Source organism: Dermochelys coriacea, chromosome 7, assembly GCF_009764565.3.
Source record: "Dermochelys coriacea isolate rDerCor1 chromosome 7, rDerCor1.pri.v4, whole genome shotgun sequence".
Taxonomy (NCBI): Eukaryota; Metazoa; Chordata; order Testudines; family Dermochelyidae; genus Dermochelys; species Dermochelys coriacea.
The window spans coordinates 116,632,150-116,655,374 of NC_050074.1; the positions used below are offsets into that span (position 1 = coordinate 116,632,150).

General features: G+C 44.3%; 2 long non-coding RNA genes across 2 annotated transcripts; one reads left to right on the plus strand and one right to left on the minus strand.

The window, feature by feature from the left end:
- The first annotated feature begins 452 nt into the window (after positions 1–452).
- On the plus strand, positions 453–23,225 carry LOC122460990. Its single transcript, XR_006282674.1, has 3 exons — positions 453–750; positions 23,049–23,051; positions 23,215–23,225. It is a non-coding gene; the product is annotated as an uncharacterized LOC122460990 (long non-coding RNA).
- Positions 9,761–10,747, minus strand: LOC122460991. Its single transcript, XR_006282675.1, has 3 exons — positions 10,721–10,747; positions 10,137–10,141; positions 9,761–9,901 (listed from the first exon to the last, which is right to left on the minus strand). It is a non-coding gene; the product is annotated as an uncharacterized LOC122460991 (long non-coding RNA).

The window sequence follows — 23,225 nt, forward strand, 5'->3', positions numbered from 1 at the left end:
AGCTATATAACGTGGGGTGTGACATCATTGAGGGGCCTCATTCCCCACACAAGGACACTCCTGGAAACACCTAAGGAACAAAGACTGAACTGGGGGAAGTGTTGGTCCGAGGCTAAAGGGATTTCTAGCCTGTCTATGGAAACCTGGTGGTCTGCTTGTATCATCAGCCAGGGTGAGAAATTGTTAATTCATATCCAATCTTTCTAGTATTTTATGCTTAGTTTGTAGTTTTGTTTATTTACTAGGTAATTTGTTTTAATCTGTTTGCTCTCATTTATAATCACTTAAATCAATCTTTTTGTAGTTAGTAAACTAGTTTTATGTTTTAATCAAAACCAGTGTGTCTTTAAGTGAAATGTCTGGGGAAAAATCTCAACTTGGTTAATACAAGTTTGTTGCATATTCCTCTCCACATTGAAGGAGGGGCAAACCTGGTAATAAATTCATACTTGTCGGAGTTTCAACGAGGGCAGGGTGGTACAGCTCTGGGGTCTTACGCTGGGAAGCTGGGGGTTATTTTGGCTACAGCCTCTCTATTGTTGGTTCATACAGTGGTTGGTCAAAGCCTGCATGCAACTCCCGCTGGGTGTGTCCCTGCCGATGTGGATGCTGGTGGGAGTGGAGGACTGGGAGCGGTCTACAGCTTGTCACAACAGCACAGTGTGAGAGGGAGTCCAGGCTGGTGAGTGAGAGGGCTCAGTGGTACCCCAGTTCCAGGTGGCACCCCGGGGGGAACCCGTCACAGCCACAGTGGCAGATCAGAGTCCTAGGTGGTGTTGAAGCCAAGCATAAAGTAGGTGTGGAGAGATGGCGTTCCATGGGGTTAACGTCTGGTTGTCTGATAAGTTCCACTCTGTGAATTGAGAGGAGTGGAGGAAGGTTGCTCTATCCATAGTGACTTCCACTTTATAGCAAGTGAGCTTCTGTGATGCTGGTGATGATAATCTTGTAGCAACTGAATTCTTTGAATGGCACTTGGTACAAGACCATGTCAACACTGGGTACAAGACCATGTCAGCACATATAGTGACGTGGAACACACCTCTGAGGTCTGGTTTGGACTTCTGAGGAGTTTCCCCTCCACCGCCCAGAGTGCGTTTGGGTCATGCCCAGTATATGCATGCAAAACACATCCCTCCTTATGGGGTTGGTGACAACTGGCTCTAACCCTGCTGCTGTTGTCATGGTCTGTCATAGCTGGTTTTTCCTTCATTTCACTCTGCGTCCTTGAGAGTGGGAAGATGTTGAGGGTTTTTTTTTATTTTTTTGTGGGGGAGACCATCCCCCTTCCCAGGAACTCTTCTGTTAGATGCTGTTGGTTCCTGAGGGTGTGGATGACCATTTCATAGATTTAGCTCATTTAGATCATATACGTAACCTTGGTATCCCCTTGGACAACATGGAGATCACCTGCGTTGATGCACATAATCCTATATCACTTGCTGCTACTGATGCAATCTGTTTCAGGTGGTCGTGCAAGAAACCTTGTCTTCCTGAAGAGGGCTTTGATATGTTAGCAAAAAAGGCAGAAGCATGCAAGCAGGGAGATGTCCAAGAACATAAACAGTTGAAAGTCATTCTCCGGTGAAGGCAAAATGTGACCATGAGATATACATCAACTTCCTGGCTGACAAAACATAGACGATGATCTAAAGCACAAAGATTTGCATGCTGCCTACAGACCTGCTGCACACCTAGCTGGCAGTTATAAACAGCCTTCTAATATTCCCATGACAAAACCAGATAGCTGCCCCTACTCATCAGTGGACGAGGCCCTGCACAGATGGAAAACAAATTGTGAAAGCATACTGAACCCTGCGCCTTCTGATGATAGTCTAGAGCTATATAACCTGGCAAACCATAAGGCTTTAGACTCGGAAACAAACATTGATCTTCCATTACTTGAGGAAGTATGTAAGGCCAGTTGGAAGTTACAGAATGGATGTACTGCTGGACCGATGGTATTCCATCAGAGCTGCTCAAAGGTGACTTGGGACCACTGAGCATTGGCCTACATGAGTTGTTCTTAAAAATGTGAGCATCAGGCACAGTGCCAGCAGAATGGAAAGATGGCATCTTAGTGTCCCAGTACAAGGAAAAGGATCCTGCACCGAACGTGGCAAGTATAGACCTATCTCATTGCTATCAGTCCCTAGAAAACTTTTTGCTCATGTTCTGTTTAGAAGAATGCAGCCGCTCCTCAGCATTGTCGTCCATAGCAATCAGGTTTCACTCGGCGATGAACAATGGACACTGTTCTTAATTGCTGGCTTCGAGCTGAACTGCACTGAGCATTTAACTATTTGTTTCACGTGGCATATTGACATCAAAGTGGCTTTTGACCAGTATTGGGTTTACAATGGCGCTGTGGGGCAGGGGCCCACATTTGGGAATGGGCCCATAATCCTGGGTGGTGTGTGTGGTGAGGGCAGCAGCTGTCTGTCCCTCAGCTAAAGGCAGAGCATGCAAAGGTAGCTAGTGGGAGGTGGCGCAGTGTGTCCAGCCCCACCTCTCCGCAGCAGCTCATACCACTTGGCAGAACGGGGGGGCCGGGGCTTAGCAGGCCCAGTTCAGGGGTTTCTGGCTGCCGCTTGGACAGCTGGGCTCCCCATGGCCCCTGCCTTGTCCCTGGGCTCTTGGGCCCCCTCTGGGCCTGGGGAAGCACTGGTGGGAGGACGCTGGGTGACAGAGCTCCACCACCCATTCGCATGTCCCGGCCCCACCATTATTCAAATGCAGAGGCTGGGGAGCACGGGGGTCCTGGTCCATGCTGGGCAGGAGGTGGCTGTGGTGCCTTGCAGATGGGAACCCTGACCAGTGGATGTTCATTGCACCAGGTAACCCCTCTTGGCCCGGGCCCCGCAAAGCAGCTGGAGCCCTATCATGCCATCCCCCCACCAGCACCCCAGGAGAGACCCAGCGCCCCCGCCCCATCACCCCCACCAGTGCTCCTGGGGGAGACTGGATCTCCCAGAGCTCCCTGTCTCATCCCTCCCCGACCAGCTCCCCAGGGAGAGATTGGGCATCCCCCTATCCCCCCACCAATGTCCATGGCGGAAACTTGAGCTCCATGCCCCCATGAGCTCCCCTAGCCCACCTGTGCTCCAGGTCCAGTTGGGAGCTGCACCTGGCCTAGCTGCATCCAGGTGAGGCCCAGCCCGGTTCAGTTCAGAGAACAGGGGCCAATCAACTGCAGGGGATGGCTCTGGAATGGGCTGCCCAAGAGTGGTCTGGCTGGGGATTTGGGGGTGGGGTCTGGTTCGGGAACAGAGGTTTGGGAGGAGCCCTGTTCTAGGAGGCAGTGGGGAGATTTGGGTCAAGAGGGGTCAGTTCATAGAGGAGTCTGATCCAGTTCTGGCTGGAAGAGGGCCTGGTTCAGCTTGGGGGTTTAGGTCTGTGGAGGGATGCGGATCTGGTTCAGTTTGGGGGGGTCATTCTGCGGAGGGATGTGGGTCTGATCCCATGTGGAGGGTTGGCCCGGTCTTTTTGGGAGCACAGCTGGTCCTGATCCTCATTTCCATGCATCTCCACCTGGAAGGAAGGACAAGCAAAGCTAGTATGAATAATGACACTGTAAATAAAATGTGTTACATTTTTTTCATATTTTTTAATTTTTAAAATGTTTTAAATCCGCTCCAATTTCATACAAAGATGTAATTCAAACCCTAGTAGTTCATCTGAGAAATGTGAAGGATGAGCTAGTGTGAAGGTTCCTTTTTAGTGGCAGCAGCACATAGCTGGTGTTTTTGGCGGCTTTGGCTTTTCTTAGCTTTTTTTACCAATTGTGTTTTTTATTTTGTATTTTTTCTTGTATTATTTATTTTATGTGCACTTGTGTGTATTCTTTTTGCCCTTGGGCTACCATTGCTGGTACCCTAGTGACAGCCATCTCCATCTGTAACTTAAACTTGTAAATATTGTAAATAAAATCTGTGCATCTGTGTGCAGTGTCAAAGACAACTTCTGTGTTGATCTCCTGTCTTTTACCCTTGTTCCCCATAGAGCCCACAAATATGTTTGGCACCAGGCCCACAAAAGGTTAATCTGGCTTTTGGCTCAGTTGACAGGTCAGCATCTTAGCTTGCACTGAAAAGAGATGGCATCCCAGATGTCCTGCTAAGTATAGTACACAGTCTTCACCCTGGTACCAGTGTTAGATTGCGTTTTGGTTCATATATTTCTCTATAACCTCAGATGTGCAACAAGATGCATTTTCACATCAGCACTATTCTGTTGAGCTATCAACTGGATATTAGCACTTGCCGCTCCACGTGTCAGAATCAAGGTTAATCAAGAAATCTTCATTGGCTGAGACTAGGCTAACAACGCTGCCTTCATTGTGGAGAAGCGGAGAATTTTATCTCTGTCCTTCAAGGTTTCCAAGATTCTGGCTGGACTATGAGGTTGAACATTTTGTGGCAGAAGATCAAGGTCCAGAACCTCTGAGCTGGGCCCCCAAACCTCTGGTACAGATGGAGTCAAGCAGCATGGAGGGCATTGATGTGTTTATCTACCTGCACAAGAAGCAGAAATCAAATGTTCACAGCAAATGGGATGTCCTCCAAAGAATATGGCTCTCCACCATCTGTCTTGCTAATGGATGAAAAAGCATCTCTGCACTGAGACTGGTTTGATAGATCCTGAATTTTGTCTATCTATCAGACTGGTGTACTGCATGTATTGACAGACAGACTTGGCGTATCTAGGGGAATTTCATATGTGCTGTCAGTGCCAAATCCTGACAGTCATATGGTTTGACTTTGTGTGAAATGCCATACTCTTCCTCCAGTCACTCACTAGATTCAGGAGCAGCTTTGCATGCTCTTTGGTTATGTTGCCAAGATGGACAAAAACACTCTAGCACATCATGCTCTCAAACTGTCCATTGACATATGCAGGGGTTCATACCTTCGCTCTTCCTGGCGTCATCCATGGGGCTGCCCCAGAGAGTTGTGGATTTTCAGGATTGAGCCAGGTCTGGGAACTTCACTCTTTGAAGCCTGGTGTGATGCCATCAACTCTGGTCACTCTGACTGGTCCCCTGGCTCTCAGTAGACTGCACACTAAATGATGAGTTTACATACCCTGCTATTTCTCCAATCACAATAGGGAAAGGTGTGGTACTCACTAATGCCACCCACTAACATAACATCCCTGATTCCAGTTGTCCTACACACAGCAATCAGGCATTGCAGAGCTAGCTGCTAACAAATGTGGCATTTAGCCACTATCTGCCAAGGATTGTGGACAGGAGGAGCCCTGCACAGCTCAAGAGATCAATGAAGTCTGTGAGTCAGAGGTCATGAGAGCTGCTTTTCACTTTCAATTTTGACTGTAGGCCATTTCTTCTTTGAGTGATATCTGAAAAAGAAGTGGCTGTAGTTTGGGCTTGGCCCCAAGCCCAGAAAGATACTTTCCTCCAGCAAACTGATTGGAAATGACACTCAGGTGGCACAGCAAAATGTTGTACAACATCAAAGCGTCGTTTCCATGAAAGTTGTTTTTTACTCGAGACATTTCAGATGTGAAGTTAAAGGAATAACCCATGTGAAAAATAGACCCAGTCCCAGTACAACAAGTCCTTAAAATAAAAATGAGAGGACAAGTGTCTCTCTGGTTCTTCCCCTGGTGGAGTAATAGACAAAATGCTCTCTTGATACCTCTGTCAGATCAGTATTATGCCATATTCTAACATCCTGGAAGGATGAAACCATTTTCTCTGACTGTGACTTGAGTGATGTCTCAAGCACACACTCTCAAAATATGCCTCCGATTTACACCTCCGTTCTGCTGACTCAGAAGTTTCACGTGCTGCAGAGCAGAAACAAAGCAATACTATTAACCCCCAACAGTGGGGTGTATAGGTGTTATATGCAGTACTACTGCCAAGTCTTCATGTAGAGTCTGGCTCCTTCCTTTATTGCCCTGTCTACACTAGGGGGATATTGAAATTTTTTCCCCATTGTTGGTACCAGTGGTTCAGCTCCTCTGGAGGTACCTATGTTGGTAGCCCCAGACTAGATTGGGTGCCATCTGCCACCGGTGTTGTAAACACCACGTCAATAAAGACCACTTTGAGCAGGGTTAGATGACATGGAGCTTAAAATGCCAGCAGCAGATGGTGACATTTGTATATGATTCTCATTGTTCTTAAACAATGGGGGAAGAACTGGTGTTGGCAATGGCTTGAACGTTTAATCTTTCGGCTGGCCTCAGGTATTCTGCAATCAGGAGAGGGAAGGAACCAATTATTTCCATCTCTTAAGACACTGCAGCCAAGACTTCCATAAATTACTAGTGATTTTGGGTGCCCAACTTTGGAAGCCTTTAAAGAAGCCTGGTTTTCAGATGTTTCTGAGAACCCATCCTCTCAATCTTCTCTGTAGTTTCCTACCAGTTATGGAAAGTTGTTTTTTTTTTTTGCAGGGTGGGGTGAGGGGGAATAACAAAAAAAAATGTGTTTGAACTATTGTCCCTATACTAGTCCCCTGAAAGCTCCTTTCAGACTGGAATCCATTCATCCATAAGAATAAATAATGGATTTCAGTCCTTCAGAACTTCTTATTTCTTCATTTGGGTCTCTAAATCAATAATGTAATTTACACTGAAAATACTTCTGCAAAAGCAGGGTCATTACTTGTCAGAGAGAGACATCCCTCCTGTATCTCATTAAACTAAATTAATGGTTAAATTTTTTTTGAGTGGGGAGGGGTTAAAAAGTTGAACAACAATTCAAGGACAACCTTTTAAGATGTCTCCCTCTCTCCTGTTAAGTCTGACAAGAAGCAACTGGCTGAATGAGCTCAGTAGAAATGAGCTAACTGATGAGCAGGATAAAGTAAGTATTATACTAAACTTTCAGGCACATTTTGAGATGAAGCAGAACATTTCTGAGGTTCCAGCTAGAACTTTTCACATCCGTGTGCCCTTCCTAACTTCATCCACCAGGAGAAGCAGAAGCACCACCAGAAATGCTATTCTAATAATACTCATAACCTGTTAGAAATTACTAGCCATTTCATGTGATAGCCTGAGCTTGTGAGCTAAAGAGGTCTGAATAACCATCCAAACTTTGGGATGTTTTCTTTGCTGGAACACTGAACATTTTGAAGACCATTATCTATTGCTAACTCTATGTGAACTGGTCTTTGGGGCCAACATAGCTAGATGATAGTAGCAAACTACATGCTTATTGCTAATTATTGTGACAGGTGCAGATTCCAAAGTGGGAATAACTCTGAACTACAGTAGGTTTCGGTGGTGTAAAGCCAAATGATTTACAGTCTCCTTAGTTGTCCTGTTTTCACTTATTATGGTAAGTCTCCAAAAAAGAGGAGATCTTACAAACTGTACAACAGGGGTACAAACATACTGACCCTCTGAGACATATATGACTATCTTCAGAAGTTCAAGAGCTGATATGTGCCTGCCAGAGCTTGGGGCTTCAGCCCTGTGGGGTGTACCTGCTGGGGCTTGAGACTTCAGCCCTGCTGCTGCTGAAGCCCCAAGCCCCTCCTCCCTGCTGGGCAGAAGTCCCTACCCCACCGCCTTGCTGCAAGGCCGAAGCCCCGCGCTCCCCCACAAGTCTGGTAGGTGGAGAATGGAGAGTGGGTTCCACCAACCTCACTTTGACTGTAGAAGAGCTGCAAGTGGCTCATGAGCCATGGGTTGGCTACCCCGCTGTGTAACGTGTTGTTCATCTAAAAAATGAGGTGACAGTGACATGAGAAGAGTTTCTGGGACTAGATATGTGTTTGTAAGTTTAAAACATAGGCAGATTTAGCTGAGCATCACTGGGTCATAGAATGAACAGACTCTAATATCCAATGCTTCTGTTACAGGGACAAGCATCATGATGCTTGATCTAGATCCTTCATGGGCTTAATCTGTCTGGTTGGTCTGAATCATTCACGCTACTTTATTACAACTTTCTTAAGGATGCTGATTATTGCTGCAATTTTCAAATGGTAGGTTTCCAGGCAAATTCCAGAGATCCAATTACATACTCCTTATTACGTAGGGGAGCGGTGTCTTTCAATGTCCATTTGGGCTAGGCCAGCCAGTCTTTTTGTACTAAGCTTCTTGGTTTCCACTTTGTTGGTAGGGCTTTCTGTAATGAGACAGTATGTTTTTCCCCTTAAAAAACAAACAAAAACCTACTGAATTATTCTACAGAAGAAGCCTCAAAACCCTCTTTCAGGGCTAGTGTAATCTGTTGTATCCAGAGCCAATCATGTAAAATACTTGAAATTTCTCTCATTTTTTTAGTTGATCCAAAACACAGCTGGTGCTGCAGATCTAATTATAGATCTACCACTTTTGATAATGTCCCTTCTTTAAAAGGGGGAAAAATAAATTGAAATCATTAAGAATAATAGCTGGCATGCAACAGCACAACTTGTTCAGCATTATAATGAAAAATGGAGGACAATATTTCCTTGGAAACACTGTGAAAAGCTGATATTTTGCTGATCTGCTGTGTACCATTCCATGATAAGGTATTCTATCTCACAGACAGCGCATAACCACTAGATGCACTAGTTACCATGGTGACTATCCTCTTTTTAATAACAATAAATAATTATGTACAACTGATCAAATATATGGTTGCTATTGTTTCAGTTCTGTAGAAGCTCTAAATCTCTCTGGCTTCTTTACACAGTCTTGTTTGATAATGCTCAGGTTGTGCCCTCTCCAGAATCTATATCTATATCTCCAGGAGAAAAATCCACTGGGTGAGTTCATACGGGAGATGCAGTTTAACACAGCAGGGTTGTGACTGTAGGCATAGCCCTGAGCAATGTGCGGTGTGAAAGCTGCACTACCCCTAGGGTCACCCTGGGGGAGACATAGTGCCTCTGAGACACCCCACTGAGTCACAGTTCCTCTCCTGATTTTTTCCTTTTCCCCAAAGAGTAGTAATTTGTTACTGGCTATATAAGAGATGGTGGAGTGTGAAAACACTTAAATTCCATCACTAGTTGGCTAAATGACACACCTCAGGCTATACTGTTCCTAGCAGCATTTGTATAACACTGACAAACCATTCTCATATATGTACCTTTCTGTTAAGTTTCCTAGAATCATAGGAATGGAAGGGACTTTGAGAGGTCATCTAGTCCAGTCCCCTGCACTCATGGCAGGATTAAGTATTATCTAGACCAGTGGTGGGCAACCTGCGGCTTGTGGGTCGCATGTGGCCCATGAGGGTAATCCGCGGGCGGGCCATGAGACACTTTGTTTATAGATTCATAGATATTAAGGTCAGAAGGGACCATTATGATCATCTAGTCCGACCTCCTTCACAACGCAGTCCACAAAATCTCACCCACCCACTCCTACGAAAAACCTCTCACCTATGTCTGAGCTATTGAAGTCCTCAAATCGTGGTTTAAAGACTTCAAGGAGCAGAGAATCCTCCAGCAAGTGACCTGTGCCCCATGCTACAGAGGAAGGCGAAAAAACTCCAGGGCCTCTTCCAATCTGCCCTGGAGGAAAATTCCTTCCCGACCCCAAATATGGCGATCAGCTAAACCCTGAGCATATGGGCAAGATTCATGAGTAATCTGCTGGCAGGCTGCATGACAGTTTGTTTACACTGACCGTCCATAGGTGAACGGTGAACCGTGGCCACTGGGAGCTGCGGGCCGCTGTGTCTGTGGATGGTCAAAGTAAACAAACTGTCACGCGGCCTGCCAGCAGATTTCCCTGACAGGCTGTGTGTGGTCTGTGGACTGCAGGTTGCCCACCACTGATCTAGACCATCCCTGACAAGTGTTTGTCTAACCTGCTTTTTAAAATCTCCAATGATGGAGATTCCATAACTTCCCTAGGCACTTTATTCAAATGCTTCACCACCCTGACAGTTAGGAAGGTTTTCCTAATGCCATCCTAAATCGCCCTGTCAAGGTTTCTTCCCCACTCTGAACTCTAGGGTACAGATATGGGGACCTGCATGAAAGACCCCCTAAGCTTATTCTTACCAGCTTAGGTTAAAAACTTCCTCAAGGTACAAATTTTGCGTTGTCCTTGAACCCTATGCTGCCACCAATAAGCGTGTTAAACAAAGAACAGAGAAAGAGCCCACTTGGAGACATCTTCCCCTTAAAATATCCCCCCAAGCCCTACACCTACACCTTTCCTGGGGAAGGCTTGATTAAAAATCCTCACCAATTTGCATAGGTGAACACAGTCCCAAACCCCTGGATCTTAAGAACAATGAAAAAGCAATCAAGATCTTAAAAGAAGAATTTTAATTAAAGAAAAAGTAAAAGAATCACCTCTGTAAAATCAGGATGGTAAATACCTTACAGGGTAATACGATTCAAAACATAGAGAATCCCTCTAGGCAAAACCTTAAGTTAGAAAAAGACACAAAAACAGGAATATACATTCCATTCAGCACAGCTATTTTACCAGCCATTAAAACAAAAGGAAATCTAATGCATTTCTAGCTAGACTACTTACTAATACTCCATTCCTGTTCTGTTCCCGGCAAAAGCATCACACAGATAGATAGACCCTTTGTTCTCCCCCCACCTTCCAGCTTTGAAAGTATCTTGTCTCCTCATTGGTCATTTTGGTCAGGTACCAGCGAGGTTATCTTAGCTTCTTAACCCTCTACAGGTGAAGAGGTTTTGCCTCTGGCCAGGATGGATTTTATAGTTCTGTATACAGAAAAGTGTTTACCCTTCCCTTTATATTTAAGACATGCCCTTACTGCAATTTAAGCCCATTGCTTCTTGTCCTATCCTCAGATATTAAGGAGAATAATTTTTTTCCCTCCTCCTTGTAACAACCTTTTAGTACTTGAAAACTGTTATGTCCCATCTCAGTCTTCTCTTCTCCAGACTAAAAGAACCCGATATGCAACATAATAGCAAATAACTGCACCTGAATCCTGAATGAAGAAACATGCAGAGAGTTATTAACTATTATTATTTAACTTTATTATTTAACCCAGTCAACATAATGGCTTGTGTTTCTCATGGTTACTCCAGTAGAATGTTTACCTGGCTATTTCCATCTTATTTTGAAAATGTCTGATGCTTTGAGAATCTTGGCTTGACAGAGCTAAGTGACTTCTAAAAAGAATATTTTGGGGAGAGGAGAATGCAAACAAACTACTTTATTTGTAAAATCTGTATGCCACTTAAGTGTATGAATTCCTATGAATGACCATATATAATGTAAAGGTAGTACATCTCATTGGGATTTTTTTTTTTTTTGCATTTTGGTTATACTATGTTTTGGCCCATCTGAGCATAGCCAATCACAACTCCCACTGAAAATAGTGGGAGTTACAGCCACTTATGCCAGGGCTGAATTTGGCCTTACGTGATCCAGAAATAGAGGACCAGATCCTAAGATGAAGTAAACTGATGTTGCTTCTTTGATTTAATGAAGCTACACTGATTTCCACTAGCTGAGGATCTGGCCCCAAGGATCCAAGAAACAAACATTTAGAGCATTGCCTGGCACTTAACTGATAATCTTTCTCAATATTTTCTGAGGGTCTCTCTTGTGTTTCCTGCAGGCAGCAAATTAAAATTACAGACAAACGCGCAAGCTGGCATGCATTGTTTCCCTGAATCAGAGTAGAACATGAGCTCAGTGAACCAAGAATAACATCACCTGAGAGGATTCTAAGGCAGTTTCTTACCTGGATGCTCTTCAGATGCAACTATAGTTTGTTCTGCTGTTGACAGGGTGACTTGTTTACTGAAACTGTTCAAATCAAAATCTTTCTAGTGTTTTCTTCCTTCTATTTTTTTTGTCATTACTACAGAACATTTTTCCTGCCCTGGTCTTTAATGAGCTCTTCCAACTTTCCAGCAGACCTACCTAGACTGTGTCATAGAAAAGGCTAAGAAGATTTACATATATTTGTATACAATTTGCATGCTAGCAGTATGGAATTTTTTTCCACTTTCACCATCTTGAAGGCACAGATGGTAGCTCAGTCCTTCTCACCTCAAGATGGTAATGGACCTCCACCTCCCTCTAAAGTTCCAGTCTCTGTGTCTCTCCTTCTCTTCCCAATATCTGAGCCACACAACATAGAACTTTTCCTTCTTTTTGTCTTTTTTTTCCCCCTTCAGCTTTCTCCCCTCCTCAGGATCATGCCTCCATAAGAGAATGAATCCTCGGGGTTGATTTTGCTGCTTGGCTCTTCTATGGACAAGCAGTGACCTCCAGGAGAGGGTGGTAGATGATCATTTAAAAATAAAATCTTTGCTGCTAGCCAAGAAAATCCAGAGACACAGATGCTGTGCCAGGGAATGGGAGAACTACGTGGACACCTGGGTCTTCCTGCCAAAAAACAGAGATCTGCTTTTTATGGTCCGTTGTCACACTGACCGAAGAGAGGGATGGATGGAGCTCTCATTGACTTGAAAATCACACAGACATTAACAAACAGATATGCTTAAAAATTCTACAACTGCTCTGTGCATGGGATCCCAGGAACCTGATCTACAGGAGCTTTTGTTGGTACCAGGCTTCGGTGCCAGAATGCACTTAGTTCCACTTGAAGCTGGATGAGGCAAAGAATCAGCCCTGTGAATCTGTCCAGGGTGATAAGGCCTTGGGCCTGTGGTTTAGAAGAGTGTGGAAACTGGTAACATTTGTGGTTTAATGTATACCTTTCCAGGGAACAAAATAAGCATGGTGAGTTGCCCTTAGAGTCATGCTGAGCTCTGCCTTGATATGAAGGTGGTACTAGTCTCCAGCACCTGGCATCAGTTGGATATTAAACTCTGTTTTTAGACTGAAGATGGCTGGCTGACTGAGTTGCAGACCCTTTCTGAGTACCGGCAAATGGAGCATTCAGTGTAGACTCCCTACTTATAGAGACGGCTGAAGGAGTGGGATCTCAGGGAGCAGAGTCAGAGGAATGTTTTTCTGAATCAGATGCTTTCCTTCTGGACTTCTCCAGCAGGTGGAGCTTGGGCTGGATATCCCCAGAGCGGGGAGTTCTGGTGGAGAAGGAATGTGACTGGAATGTGGCTCTTGACCAAACAGAACTGTGTCCATCAGTTAAAGGAATAGGTCAGTCACAAAACAGCCATGGCTTGAAGCCAGAGAGTTTAGGCTCCGCCATTCGGTGGGAAGGTGCCAAGTTGTACTTGGATGAAGGAAGGAGAGAGACTATTTCAAGAAAATGAAAGACGGGCTGTTAACAAAGCAGAAATGTCTCTAAACTAGTTATAGTAATTACGACTATGTACAACATTGATTTGATTAAATGATATTATGGGGGAGCAGGTGGCCACTGCCAAGTACCCTGTTGCTACCACAGGCAATAAGAAGCAACACAGAGATCTTTGAGTACACTCTGCCCTCGGATGTTGGGGGCACAAGTCCATGCAGGGTACAGGCATGGCCCCGATAGACATGTGCACCATTAGTGTGGTTTATGTGGACAAATCATCTGGAAGAACCAGTTACTGGGGTTTACATGGACAAAATAGATTTAAGAACAACAGTTACTGTAAGGTAAATAATTGTTCTTTTTCAGCTACTGAATATTGAAACATTGGCTTTTTTTTGTGAGGGGAGGAGAGGAGGGTTTTATGAAAATCTAAAAATTGTCAACATATTGCTTCCCTCCCCAAAAATGTCCATTTAATTGAAAACCCATTTTTCATCAAATAAGTTTCAATGAAAAAATTGCAACCAGATCCATTTCGGTACCTGGGCTCTAGCGCCCTGGAATGGTTGAGATGAGGAGTGACGGAGGGGTACCTACAAGCATGTCCCTTGTGTGACAAAATGAGAATTTTAGTAATAATTCTGATTCCTATCTATGCCTCAGCTTCCCTCTGTGCTTTGCATTGCTCTGCACAGTGTGTAAAGGAGGGAATGAATGGGCTGTTAAAGACAGGCTGGAACCAACCCATATCAATGGAGCGTCCGGAAAGACAATGGGAACCCCGGTGACCTGGATGTTCACTCCTAGCAACCAACCTCCTGGAAGAAGGAGTTTTCATCCCCCCTCACTGCAGGGCGAAGCAGAGCAAAGACCCAGAACTGGAGAACAAAGAGGAAAGATGTCAGGTGGCTGGGCTAAGAGCTGGCCTTGGGAGACCACATGCGTGTTCACGCCTATATGTCTTTGATACTAGCATGGCTCAAAGGAGCCCTGGCCTGGCATTGGCCAGGCAGGCTGAAATCTATCTTAATCTTTGCCTCTCTGTGCTAACCTAAGGACTTTCCGAATCTGTGTGCCAGGTGACTAATTGTTACCTTGTTTAGGAAAGGCTGTCTGGTGTCACTGCAAATGCTTACTGAGAGCACAGTGCCCTTATGGAATACAGCACAAGCCTCCTGCAGGAGTCTGGCTTGGCTGGATTCATTGCTGGGAGCCATGGAGAGAGGCAGGGGTTGCTGGTGCCTGAAGGCCCAGTTTCAGACACTTGTAGGCCAGGGCCTGCCCCTGTGCAACGGTGTGATCTTTGGGGGCTGTAACACTAAAGATGTCACTCCCAAGGGACTGATTCCTAGCTGGGCATACACCAGATCCTGTGGATCCGTGACATCTTGCAATAAAAAAAGCACTGGGAGTCAGATACTGCCACCCTTATGCAGGTTGAATAGTACCCACCTGACTCCTCAAGGTGCCCCATTGGGTACCACGCAGTCTGAGTAAGAGTGGCAGAATCTGATCTGAAGATAGGAAAAGTCCCATGAAGGTATTCCTGGTTTTTAAAGTAGTGGGTCAATATTTGAAGTTTGGCATTTTATTTTCTGAGTGTTGTCTTAGCATTGTTCCTTGCATTTTAGAGTTTGCATCATTGCAAAGAAAAACACCAGAACAATTTTGGCTGTAAATTCATGGAGAGTGGAGTGTGTGGCTTTTTTTAAAATTGGAAATATATCTATATATATAGAGAGAGAGACTGCTTCCTCCCTAACGAGATCTGTCCCAGTACACTGCAACACTGCACTAATGCCTTATCCACTGTAAACTTCAGGAAAAATGTGAGTGGTTGTAAATTGCTCCATTACCAAGCTGGAAATGAGACAGGACATATAAAATAAGATCAGGATATATTATTCCCTTATGGCGATAACTGGCTTAATTCCTTGAGTCTATTCTGCATATCTAGGAAAGGACCCATTTCTCGTGTTGCCATAGAGCAGATGGAGACTGAAATGGGACATCTCATCAAAGGAGCAGGGAGAAGGCACAACAAAAATAATTAATTTTTCTTCTTTTACTTTCGTTTGGCTGAACGAGGGTAGGACAAAAAAACAAGATCTAGAGGCTGTCATGCCAAGTGAGTAACAAGGATGATTGCAATGAATACCTGCGTGGAGCTGTTTTTATGTAGTACTTCTGTGTTACTTTGATGGCTATTTGTATCAGGTTTTAATTCATGGGTCTAAGGCCTGGTTTACACTAGAAAATTAGGTTGGTATAGCTCTGTCAGTCAGCTGTGACAATCGACACCCCTGAGCAGCGCAGTTAGATTGACCTAACCCCTGGTGTACACGGCGCTAGGCTGACAGGAGAATGCTACTGCCTCTCGGGGAGGTGGATTACCTATGCCGACAGGAGAAGCCCTCCCGTAGTGGAAGGCAGTGTCTTCACTCAAGTGCTACAGTGACACAGCTGCAGCAGTGCAGCAGCACCCCCTGCAGCATTTTAAGTGCAGAGAAGCCCTAACGCCTAAGAGTGGTGGTGTTGCTCATGGCTATTGTTTTTCCTATAATGGGTTTTTTGTTTTTACAAGTGAAGTGCAGGCCTGCCTCCGTTCCACTTGCTTCTAAGTCACTAGTTATACAGCCCCTCATTTTCTATTGCCTGAGGTGAAACCTAACTCTGTCAAATGAGTATCAGAAGCCCTGACAACTTTGTGTACTCCCCCCCCCCACCCCGCACTCACACACCTATTTCTGGCTCTTGATGTGACCAGCTAATGAGAATAAAGACAGGGAGTTAATCCTAATGACTTCTTTTTGATTGCAAAAATTCCTCTTACACCACACTCTGCACTCATACACTGGTGGCTGGTCACCAGAACGCTCTCAACAGATTATCAGAATCCCCTCTATAAAGGGTGAATTCACATCCTGCTCTTTGCTACTGCCAAAGTTCAAACCAGAACCCCTGTGGTCCATAGGCAGTGGCCTCCTCTAAGTAAGCCAAAAGTAAGCCCCTCGCCTTCCCCCTGAGGAGAAGAGAGCCGGTCTGCATTAAAGCAGCTTGAGCTGGGAGCCTGCCTCCGATAACAGGAGTAGGTAGACTGAGTTATGCAGCGTACGTCAATACAGTCACTAGTCAGAAGCCCTCTCCCCGTCATGAATGAGGGAGGCAAGCTAGTGACAGAGGATGTGGAAAAAGCTAATGTACTCAATGCTTTTTTTGCCTCTGTTTTCACTAACAAGGTCAGCTCCCAGACTGCTGTGCTGGGCATCACAAAATGGGGAAGAGATGGCCAGCCCTCTGTAGAGATAGAGGTGGTTAGGGACTATTTAGAAAAGCTGGACGTGCACAAGTCCATGGGGCCGGACGAATTGCATCCGAGAGTGCTGAAGGAATTGGCGACTGTGATTGCAGAGCCCTTGGCCATTATCTTTGAAAACTCGTGGCGAATGGGGGAAGTCCCGGATGACTGGAAAAAGGCTAATGTAGTGCCCATCTTTAAAAAAGGGAAGAAGGAGGATCCTGGGAACTACAGGCCAGTCAGCCTCACCTCAGTCCCTGGAAAAATCATGGAGCAGGTCCTCAAAGAATCAATCCTGAAGCACTTAGAGGAGAGGAAAGTGATCAGGAACAGTCAGCATGGATTCACCAAGGGAAGGTCATGCCTGACTAATCTAATCGCCTTTTACGATGAGATTACTGGTTCTGTGGATGAAGGGAAAGCAGTGGATGTATTGTTTCTTGACTTTAGCAAAGCTTTTGACACGGTCTCCCACAGCATTCTTGTCAGCAAGTTAAGGAAGTATGGGCCGGATGAATGCACTATAAGGTGGGTAGAAAGCTGGCTAGATTGTCGGGCTCAACGGGTAGTGATCAATGGCTCCATGTCTAGTTGGCAGCCGGTGTCAAGTGGAGTGCCCCAGGGGTCGGTCCTGGGGCCCGTTTTGTTCAATATCTTCATAAATGATCTGGAGGATGGTGTGGATTGCACTCTCAGCAAATTTGCGGATGATACTAAACTGGGAGGAGTGGTAGATACGCTGGAGGGGAGGGATAGGATACAGAAGGACCTAGACAAATTGGAGGATTGGGCCAAAAGAAATCTAATGAGGTTCAATAAGGATAAGTGCAGGGTCCTGCACTTAGGATGGAAGAATCCAATGCACCGCTACAGACTAGGGACCGAATGGCTCGGCAGCAGTTCTGCGGAAAAGGACCTAGGGGTGACAGTGGACGAGAAGCTGGATATGAGTCAGCAGTGTGCCCTTGTTGCCAAGAAGGCCAATGGCATTTTGGGATGTATAAGTAGGGGCATAGCGAGCAGATCGAGGGACGTGATCGTTCCCCTCTATTCGACACTGGTGAGGCCTCATCTGGAGTACTGTGTCCAGTTTTGGGCCCCACACTACAAGAAGGATGTGGATAAATTGGAAAGAGTACAGCGAAGGGCAACAAAAATGATTAGGGGTCTAGAGCACATGACTTATGAGGAGAGGCTGAGGGAGCTGGGATTGTTTAGTCTGCAGAAGAGAAGAATGAGGGGGGATTTGATAGCTGCTTTCAACTACCTGAAAGGGGGTTTCAAAGAGGATGGCTCTAGACTGTTCTCAATGGTAGCAGATGACAGAACGAGGAGTAATGGTCTCAAGTTGCAATGGGGGAGGTTTAGATTGGATATTAGGAAAAACTTTTTCACTAAGAGGGTGGTGAAACACTGGAATGCGTTACCTAGGGAGGTGGTAGAATCTCCTTCCTTAGAGGTTTTTAAGGTCAGGCTTGACAAAGCCCTGGCTAGGATGATTTAACTGGGACTTGGTCCTGCTTTGAGCAGGGGGTTGGACTAGATGACCTTCTGGGGTCCCTTCCAACCCTGATATTCTATGATTCTATGATTCTATGATTCATGCTGAGCTCTTAGTTCAATTTTTACTCAACTTTTAATGAGGCAACTGTCACTGAAGTTAATGTGGGGTTTTCCTGCAGGAGTAAAGATGGAGCTAAAAACAGAATGAGGGCCTCAGGCTTTGGCCTATGGGGAAAAAGTTGGACGATGCTGATTGCTTTTTGCTAAAGTCTGAGGAAGGCCAGTAGGGTTGTGAGCTTTGCTAGCTGACTGGTAGCAGCAGAAGAGAGAGAGACTGCTGCAGTCCCTTAAAAGAATGCTATCATAAAGTGTTTATTTGCAATGACAGCTGTGGTTTCAAGGTGTTAAATTGTGACGCGTAGGGTAGAATGCAATGGGACTGGAGAAAAAGCAGAGCATTGCACTTACTGATTTCCTTTATGAGATTTATTTCCCACCCCACAAGGAGAGGACCTGCAGTTGGTGCTAAACTGATGGATGTGAACGTGGATTATTTCACTGGTAGAGTTGCATAGGCTGGCACTCCTAGCAAAGCCACATTTGGAGCACTTAAGAAATCTAGTGAGTAAAATTCCATGAGAGCATGTGGAAGAAGGTGGGGAATTCCTAAAGACACTCTAATTAAGGCAAGGTTTCCCCTGAAGAAGAAGAAGAATGCCAGAAACAAGAGGGCAGCCAGAGTGGCTTCAGAATGGACCGCTCCAGGGTGAAAGGTTAACCAACAAATAACAGAACAAAACCCCGTACTCTACTTGGAAAAATGTGGTGGCAACCAACAGCAATACACAACTAATCAAGGCTTCCAATAGAAAGAGAAGACCATCTAAAGAAGCAGAATGAGATAATACTAGCTAAAGGGGTTAAGAAAGACCACGTCTATGTCTTCATTGTCAGATAGGGTGTGTTTTTACAACAAGATAGCTGTCTTGCAGTAAAGTCTTAGTGGAGAAAAGGCACAGTGTATTTACCTCAGTGTAGCTAGTCACGATCAAAACAATGCCCACTCAGCCACCCATCCTGTTTGACCTTACCTAGCTTCATCGAGGTAAAATCTTCAGTGCCTTATTTTCATTAGGATTTTACTGAAGCTTTGTCTACACTGGACTTTCTTTGGTAAAACTTTTGTCGGTCAGGATGTGAAAAAAACACCTGCCCAAACGACAAAAGTTTTACCGATGAAAGGCACCGGTGTGAAAAGTGCTTTGTCAACAGGAGAGCTTTCCTGCCAACAAACAGCAGCTACACTGTACAGCCTTTTAGTGGCACGGCTGTAGCGCAACAGCTGTGTCGCTAAAAGGTGCGTAGTGTAGACATAGCCTGAGAGAGCTAACTCAAGCTAGTTTTCTCTGTAAAAAAAAAAAGTCCCTCATTTTTGGCACTGAAGACATAGCCTACGTAAAACTTTTTATAAATATATGTGTGAGGAAAGTGTGGTATTAGAGTGAAAATAAGTCTGCTACTGAGGACTAGATTCAGATCCCCTTACTCATGGTGAGTAACACCTTACTCTGTGAGCAAGGTCCTTGAAGTCAACGGGAGTATTTGTGGAATAAGATACAATTTGTTATAAGTGAGGAAATCAGGATCTGATTCTCACTGGGGAGTGGGAAGATGCTAATAACTCAAACAGATGAACTATTGAGTTCCTTTAATAAAAAATCCGTTTACAACTACTAAACTAAAGGAAAGAAATCTGTATATTCAGGGGATGAGGACAACCTGGTAATAGCTTTGGGGGAAAGACTGTCACTTTGTTTGTATCACAGGTTTCAGAGTAGCAGCCGTGTTAGTCTGTATTCGCAAAAAGAAAAGGAGTACTTGTGGCACCTTAGAGACTAACAAATTTATTAGAGCATAAGCTTTCGTGAGCTACAGCTCACTTCATCGGATGCATTTGGTGGAAAAAACAGAGGAGAGATTTATATACACACACACAGAGAACATGAAACAATGGGTTTATCATACACACTGTAAGGAGAGTGATCACTTAAGATAAGCCATCACCAACAGCAGGGGGGGGGGAAGGAGGAAAACCTTTCATGGTGACAAGCAGGTAGGCTAATTCCAGCAGTTAACAAGAATATCAGAGGAACAGTGGGGGGTGGGGTAGGAGGGAGAAATACCATGGGGAAATAGTTTTACTTTGTGTAATGTTTGTATGGTGCTTAGCAGAATGAGGCCCCACTCTCTAGGTGCTGCTGCAATATAAACGTTAACCAATAATAATAGCTGCGGATAAAGCACAAATAAGGCAATAAAAGTTAAACATATAGGGCTTTGCCATAACCCTGAAGCAAGTGTTAGCACAATGTTGTACTTCCCCTGGAGCAGACTGGATCTGCCACTTAGGTTCCCCCTTGAGTAGCCTGTGCTGGCCTATATCTGACATAGTACATTGACATGGCTAAGCTAGCGGGGTCATAGGAGGGAACAGAACAAGGGATCCTCCCACTCCCTGCCCTGTCTCACCCACTTGCATGGTGGCATGGCATAGTTGCAAGGGGCTGCTCTGCTCCCTGTTATCTGTGCAAGTAGCACAAAGCAATAAGAGGTCACTTCTAGCCCCTTCTCCTTGCTCCCTTGCATGGCTGTGCAGAACAGGAGGGAGATTGGCTCATAGAAATTGGCTTCTCTGGATGGTAAACATCCTAAGGGACTTGGGAAACTAACTGCACCACTGATGATTGTTCCTGAAAAGTCATGGAAAACTGGGGCAGTCGCATAATTTTGGAGAAAAACAAATACAATGCTGAGCTCTTCTGTGCTGACTGTTGTTGTCTGACAAAGCTAACCTCTTCCCTGGCATTTTTTTTAATGAAAAAGGAATAAATGCTGAGAGACAAAATGCATTAAACATGTGCAAGCACCAAGAGCAATTAGCATCATGTGCTCATAAAGACAAAAGACTGGTTATTGCTTTTGGTAGAATTCAATATGAGTGGATAAAGGAATAGCCTTTGCAAAGCCTAGAGAGGTAATGCAGATTATCCTACCCATCAGTAGAAGATCGGTGGTATCACCCTGATTCAGCAAAGTACTTAAGCATGTGCCTGCATTTAAGCATGTGAGTAGTCTCGTGGGCTTTAGAGGGATTACTTATATGCTTAAAGTTAGGCACATGCTTAAGTGCTTTGCTGAACTGAGGCCTGTTTAAGTAGAACAACATGAGTCCACCTCAACTGGTCTGAGTAATAAATTCAGGGAATTGAATTAAATCTCTGGTGTAACACCGGATGAATGATGATGAGTGGATAACGTGATTGTAAATTAAGTGGCTCTGTTAAAAGTGAAGCTAATGGAAACACAGTGGATTAGAATCAGTGTAAGTGTGATCACAATCAGGCCCCCCTACATAATGAGTGGCAGAACTGCAGCCTTTAAAATAAAATAGAAAAGATGGGTGAACAAAGTTGTGTGTATGTGCTGGGACTAGGCCCCAGTTTGCAATTCAAATGAATGGTTCCTGATTGGCATCTTTGCTGCATGTTGCCCTGTGCCTCACGTTGTTACTACTTTCAGTCATCCTAATGACAGAATGGGCAAGGCAATTATTGGCAATTTTACTATCAATCGTGTGCTTTGAATTTGAAGCCATTTCGCCTGAGATTTCATCTGTAATATGTCTGTTCACAAGTAAAGGCTTGCATGCAGAGGGGTTTTGTTTTTGTTTTGTTTTTATTTAAACCTTTGCCATTGCCAGGCTGTTATTTCAAGGCAGAGGTTTTAAGAGACTCCTGTGATCAGAATCCAGCCCCACTCACTGGTCATGTCTGTATATTGAAAAGGATTGTCATGGGTGGATACAGGACATTTAAAGGCAATCGAAGTATCAGTTCAATCACACTGGGGACAGATACTGTAAATTTGGCAGCTTAACTCATTTACAAATACCTAAGAAGTTACTGTACATGTCCTTTAGCCTTGAAGCATGTGTTGAGTCAAAATATTTAAAAAAGAATATTCCTAGTACTGATTTATATAGTTTCTCTAATTTTGACAGACCATGTGAACAGCTTGACCCTGAATCTGTTCTGCTGTGTGAAGCAGTATTTTTGTGGGATGTAACAAAACTTTTAGTGGGAGGCTTCCTGTAACGAGAGAGCAAAAGGAAATGTTGATAAAGGACTAATTAGTGAAACAACTATATTAATGCTACAAAAATTACGAGCTCTACTGCTCCTTTTAAAATAACATGATTTTAAAAAATGAAGGAAGGAGGATTGGCTTGAGGAGATCTGAGTTCAATTCTCTGCTCTTCCATAGGCTTCCTGTGTGACCTTCATTAAGTCATTTAATCTTGCTGTTTGTTTCCCCCTCTGTAAAACGGAGAGGATGGTATTTCCTTTCTCCCACCCTTTGTCTTGTTTGCTTAGTTCTTTGTGTTGGGGTCAGCTGCATGTGTGTCTACATGTGTACAGTGGCTAGCACAATAGGAACAAAAGTTGGTACCTCTAGAGAATACTATCATGCTTATACTATACAACAATAAAAATGATTACATTGCAAAGTAATATATTTTGGAAAGGGTTTTAGTAGAAAACAGTTAACCAAATAGCACTTTTGCCATTTAACAAGCAGATGTACTGTAACTGCTTGTAATAGAAGGTTTGACAATAACTATAATTAGCCGCTTTTGCTAGAATAGACCTTATAATTGGTCTGATTTAAGTGTTTTTCCTCCAAAAGCATCCCTGGTGAATTAATGAGCACAGAAAATAGAAGTACCTCAAAGAGGTGACTGTAAATTAGTGTCATCGAGATGGTAGCAGCACACCCTATGTCTAGTCTTGAAAGAAATTAAGGTTTATTTTCCACAGCTGACAACCCATCATCTCCCACGTTGATTATATCCATCATGCAAAAGAGACCTTCAGCCTACAACAGCTGTGAAAATCAACCCTGTCTTTTAGGCTTGGCAAATTTGTTGATCTAAAGTCACAAAGCAGAAATAATTAATGTAAGAGATTTTCTCTCACTTGGTGACTTATTGGAGTACTGAGGCTGAGTCTTTTCCTGTGGTTTTAAGAGGCATAGACCGTTTGACTAATTATGAAGCTCAATTGTATGTCTATAGTCTACAAGGCTTGAGCAATCCCTGCAGACCTGCACCCTTTCCCCTCGCCCCATGATCTGCCGATTGAAGCATGGTCAGTATTTGGAAAGCAGACCTGAAAGAAAAGCCTTATAAGTAAATACAAAGCCATGCTCCAG